The sequence below is a fragment of the Haliotis rubra genome, unplaced genomic scaffold (genome assembly GCF_003918875.1).
Source record: "Haliotis rubra isolate DU_JTF1 unplaced genomic scaffold, ASM391887v1 Scf47, whole genome shotgun sequence".
NCBI classification, from domain to species: Eukaryota; Metazoa; Mollusca; class Gastropoda; order Lepetellida; family Haliotidae; genus Haliotis; species Haliotis rubra.
In genome coordinates, this window is record NW_025767157.1 from 362,712 (window position 1) to 368,609 (window position 5,898).

Below are 5,898 nucleotides of genomic sequence, written 5' to 3' on the forward strand. Positions count from 1 at the left end.
TGAATGAGGAGCTCCAAGATTGGACCAGATAGTGTTACCTCTCCGTCTGCAGCATCTCTTTACAGACTGATGGTCTCCGCTTTCTCACAACGGACAACAGGGTCTATCTCTGAATCAAACGACTCAAATTCATGTTTGTCATCTCTGTGTTATAATGAATATTAAATTATAAGGTCTCACTTGAACATTAACAGTTTCTATACACCTTTCCCCACAATGAAAGGATGTTTCCAAGAAATAATGACTTTCTCCGTTCTCAAGCAAGAAAAACAGCATAGATATTTATTTTGTAAAAATCTTTGAATATATAAAATGTGTTTTATACGTTCGTCTGTTTCATTGGGGTCTACTACACACGTATGCAATCATTAGTTTCTTCAGGGGGTGTTTTTCCTTCCAATGAGGATAAATTTCTGGCTTGTCCACGATTTAGTGTGTCGCTGCATGCAATCTCGCCTGGTCTCGTGCGCAGCTCGAGCGGTGTTCCGCGTGAGCGCGTCGTGTGTCTCAACGAGTCCTGCATTCTTACCTATCGTCTGCTCCCAAACATGCGGTGTGTCGTCTGCTCACAGACACGAGGAGCTGTCTGGACGTCTGGACAGGCGGTACTGTCTATGTGGGGAGGAGTTGACATCGATAGCATTTTGAGGACCAAATAGCAGAAAAACAGAATTGTGTAAGATGCAGTCATGTTGCACATTGGCACGAGTTGTCCACGTGGTATGTGTGTACAGTAATAGCTTAGTGGCTGTCGCGCGCCACGTGGGGTCGGCTTGTTAAAACTCGGGGCCTCACGTCTAAAAGTCACGTGATATACGTACACGATATACTTGTTCCGCGTGGCAGCGCCAGCGGCACGCGCTCCCCCTTTCAATAAGATTTTATAAATAGCCAGAGACAGTGAACAAATTACAGCGAAGATGTATGTTTTGAATGTGAACACGGTGGCAACAGCTTACTCCCGCCGCTATCCACCATCGTTCTCCCTTTTGATGTGACCTACATCCACGCGCTGTGTGGAGTATGTGTGTGTGAACGACAGGGGGAGGGGGATCTGTCAGTTTGTGTGGGACAATACAAAGACAAGGGCCTTTCTGTAGAACTCAGGTACAGCACGTAATGAGTCCCATGTAGGTAGAGAATGGGTTAACGACCATGGTTTGAAAAGTGGGGCAAATTCAGGGACTTGTTTTTTAACCCTTGATAATAAAGCCTATCTGAAGGTGGAAAGCCGTCGTGTGGAGTTGTGGGGTTTGGGGTTATGGGGTTGGGGAAGGATTCTCGGCGTTTTGAATGTACCCTGGTCAGAACATGACTGTTAAAACACCGGAGGTGACAGCTTCTGTCCGTGGTACTGTTTTGTTGGAGTTGGAGGGTCTGATAATGGTATCTCCCGCCCTTGGTTTGTAGGTTGTTGGACAAATGTGTTTTTGGTGTTTTGGTGTGTCCTTCCCCCGACCACTGATTCTCTTGGTCCTTGTGTGTCCTTCACTGGACCACTGATGTCCTTGTGTGTCCTTCACTGGACCACTGATGTCCTTAAGTGTCCTTCAGTGGACCACTTATGTCCGTGTATGACCTTCACTGGACCACTGATGTCCGTGTATGACCTTCACTGGACCACTGATGTCCTTGTGTGTCCTTAACTGGACCACTGTTGTCTTTGTGTGTCTTTCACCGGACCACTGATGTCCTTGTGTGTCCTTCACTGGACCAATTATGTCCTTGTGTATCCTTCACTGGACCACTGATGTCCTTGTGTCCTTCACTGGACCACTGATGTCCTTGTGTATCCTTCACCGGACCACTGATGTCCTTGTGTGTCCTTCAGTGGACCACTGATGTCCTTGTGTCCGTCACTGGACCATTTATGTCCTTGTGTGCCCTTCAGTGGACCACTGTTGTCCTTGTGTGTCCTTCACCGGACCACTGATGTCCTTGTGTCCGTCACTGGACCATTTATGTCCTTGTGTGCCCTTCAGTGGACCACTGTTGTCCTTGTGTGTCCTTTAGTGGACCACTGTTGTCCTTGTGTCCGTCACTGGACCATTTATGTCCGTGTGTGCCCTTCAGTGGACCACTGATGTCCTTGTGTGTCCTTCAGGACCACTGATGTCCTTGTGTGTCCTTCACTGGACCAATTATGTCCTTGTGTATCCTTCACTGGACCACTGATGTCCTTGTGTATTCTCCACTGACCACTGATGTCCTTGTGCGTCCCTCACCGGACCAATATTGTCCTCGGTGTGTCTCTCACTGGACCAATATTGTCCTGACCGCCTCCGTGGTGTAGTGATTAAAGCGTCCGCCCGGAGAGCGGAAGGTCGCGGGTTCGATCCCCGACCGCGTCATACCAAAAGACGTTAAAATATGGTACTTGTTGGTCCCTGTCTGGCGCTCGGCATTAATGGGTACAACAAGGACTGGTCGGCTCGAGTCAGTATAATGTGTCTGAGTGGGGTATTCATGCTTCACTGCGGCATGGTATCTCAGTGAGCTAGCACTATAAAACCAGCTTAAGTCTGGGCTAGTACAAGCAGCCGCACATACACATACACACGCATGCACGTCGTCATATGAGCGAAATATTCTCAAGCACGCAGTTAAACCCAATTTCACCTCACCTCACCTCATGAAACACCGGACCACTGATGTCCTTGGTGTGTATGTAACTGGGCAGTCGATGTGTCTGTTGCCTGGTAACCCCTGGCTTTATGTCTCTGTTGCGTGACAACTAGTGTACCTTTGGCAGGGAATGTGCAGTACGGCTTGCACCTCTCTTTTGAGGGGAATATTGGAACATATATATTCCCGGAACTAGCTGTACTGTAAGAACAACTGGTACCGCTCTGGCGTGCGTGGAATAACAAGGACATGGATATGCCTACCAGTGAGTAACAGGTGCAGCAGATCCTCGTTTCTTAGTTCTTTGTACGTCATCTGGCAGGTTCTTAATTGGGCTTCACAGGCGTGACTCCAGTGGGGAATTGGGTATCTCACATTGGCCTTAGGACAAAAGTCAAAATGTATTATGTTCCTCTTTGACAGTGACGGTGCTATTTACTGTTCATGGAGCATTGTTCTTGAAATATGGTTATGGTGATGGTGAACTGCAGGTGTTTCAAGATTTCCTGTGATATACATTGCGAAATGATCGGGCCCAAGCAGCACTAATGGTCACGGTGACCTATGTGAACGTTTGCCTAGGATGACGGATGTTCTGACCTCTCCTGATGATAAACGTTGTCATAGGCTGCTTGGCTGATGTTCTGGTGAAGCATATCAGTGGCGAAATGGTCTTTGTTCATGTATCAAGACTGATGTTCTGTTTCTTCTGATCAATGGCTACTTAGATGTTCTACATGCAGAGGATGGATGTTCTGTTAGTCATTATAATCAATTGTCACCCACCTATATGTTCTTCATGTAGAGGTACGGATGTGTCTGGTAGTCCTTATGGTCAATGGCCACCTAGATGTTCTACATGAAGAAGGTCATATGGTCTGTCAGTAATTATGATCAATGGCCACCTCCATGTTCTACATGTTGGGTGATGGATGTTCTATTAATCCTTATGATCAATGGCGATGTTCTTCATGTAGAGGGACGGATGTTATGACTCCGCTTATTATAACCTTGACCTTCTGCTGGTAGGGGTACGTGTGGCCAAGACACGATTCCTGAACCAATTTCTATTTAGGCAACGGCTGTCGTATATGTTGTTTTTGAGAAGAAAGGGTGTTCTCGATGTGCATGCTCCAATCATGAGGTGGAAGAATTAGTTTTGTAAGTGGAACACGTTGACTATGACGGGGCATTGTCTCGTCAAATCTCCGTCCACCGTCAATAAGCTGCGTTAGAGGAGATTACTCCAAAGACCATACGCCAATTACGCGACCCCGTCGCCGCCGGTGATTGGAGGCGGAAACGTCGCCTTTGTTGATGAACGCAATCACTGCGCATGACTTCACACTCCATCTCACTTGTGGCAGCAACGACGACAACACGTGCAGTAATGAGTGCACGTGTTCTGTTGCAGAATGTTCCACGGTGCTGAGATAGCCACCGTGCGGAGATGAGCTGATGGGACGGCACATGATGAGCTTGTTACACCAAGCCGCTCCCACCCCCGGGGAACAGGTTTCTGGGGGGTTCTCGAGCAAGACTCGTGTCGAGCACGCGACGGCTTTGTCCGCTGTTATAGATACCTCGTGTGATAAACATCAGGGAGATGTTAGGACATCCAATCAACCATGTTAAGTGTAGTTAAATGATTTACCGAGCAGGTGTCGAGTTCACGTCATCGCCATAAACGCTGTCGAGATTGGGTGGCCGCTAGAACAATACGTACCGTCTCCCCTTCCACGATGAGAAGCCTGCAGTACAACTCAACCTCTTTAACATGGACGAATTATGTTCGTATTACGGGCGTAGGGCAAAAACAAGTACCGGATCGAGGCTTTATCGGATGCAACGGCCCTTAAAGGCCGTGAGTCGGCAAAATATGATATGGACTCGTCTCTTTCAATTATGCTGCTTGAACTGATTTTATCACTCAACGATTTGTCAGATCCGCAAACTATTTTTTTTTATTAAAAAGATCGATTTGTTTAATGACCGGTTACTATATCAACAGTTACCACCTCAAAACAATGGCGGTCATTTTCACCCATGTTTTGAATCAATCCTCGAGTTTTGGATTGACCCGCTAACGCATGATCCAGCGAGTCCTAAAACTCGTCTAATTCGATGTTATTTAAATGGGTTACGCACTGAAGTAAACTTTTCGATGAGTAAGTGAGTGAGTATGGTCTTACGCCGCTTTTGGCAATACTCCAGCAATATCACGGCGGGGAACACCAGAAATTGGCTTCACACATTGTATCCATGTGGAGAATCGAACCTGGGTCTTCGGCGTGACGAGCGAACACTCTAACCATGAGGTAAGAGGCACCGCAATCGCTGGGAAGAGTTGGGTCCCGATCGGAGTCGAATCCACCGATTATGATCCTTCGGCGGCTACAGCACCGAGTATGTGTGCATGTGCAGTGGGGCCCTGGAAAACGGTTCGAGTTAACCGTGGTTCGAGACAAACATGGCATATGTTTAGACAGATCCGAGTATTAATGATGATTTTTTTTATACAGGAGGATTGTGACGGGGCCAAGAAGTGAGTTCGAGACAACCGGGAATTCGACACATCCAAGTTCGACACAACGATGTTTCGTGATTTAACGCTGCAAAAACAACTCTTGAAATATATCATTCTCAGTAGGCCCCTAACGACGTTATTCGTCGCCTCGTGTTCGCTTCTGGGAACGTGCTCTGTCAGTAATATGACATGACCGTAAATATTTATCGTATATTCTTAATCCGATGTGACATACGTTTAGCCCCACTTTAACAAAGGGGCGTGAGGTAGCCTAATGGTTAAAGCGGGGCGGTGGGGTAGCCTATTGGTTAAAGCGGGGCGGTGGGGTAGCCTATTGGTTAAAGCGTTTGCTCGTCACGCTGAAGACCCGGGTTCGATTCCCGTATGGGCTCAATGTGTGAAGCCCATTCGTTGTGCCCCCGTCATGATATTGCTGGAATATTGCTAAATGCTGCGTAAACCCATACTCACTCACTCACCTGGATAAAGGTTTCGGCGAACACCCGAGTTCGATTCACCTTATTACAAATGTGAAGCCCAGTTCTGATTTCCGCTGAAATATTGCTGAAGGAGGCCTTTAATCACACTCTCTCACAACATTTACCAAACCGATCAATCTTTGGATTATGCGTTTTGGAAAGTACATTAAAACTCGCACATAAAGTTACAACCATGAAACACAAACAATTTCATCCACACCAAAACAAAATACGCTGAATCAACAACTACATTATAGATATTCCAAT

The 5,898-nt window shown here is 46.9% G+C and overlaps 1 long non-coding RNA gene across 1 annotated transcript; it reads left to right on the forward strand.

The window, feature by feature from the left end:
* Window positions 1–483: 483 nt before the first annotated feature.
* Window positions 484–5,291, forward strand: LOC124290612. The gene is made up of 2 exons (XR_006901985.1): window positions 484–676; window positions 5,148–5,291. It is a non-coding gene; the product is annotated as an uncharacterized LOC124290612 (long non-coding RNA).
* Window positions 5,292–5,898: the final 607 nt, after the last annotated feature.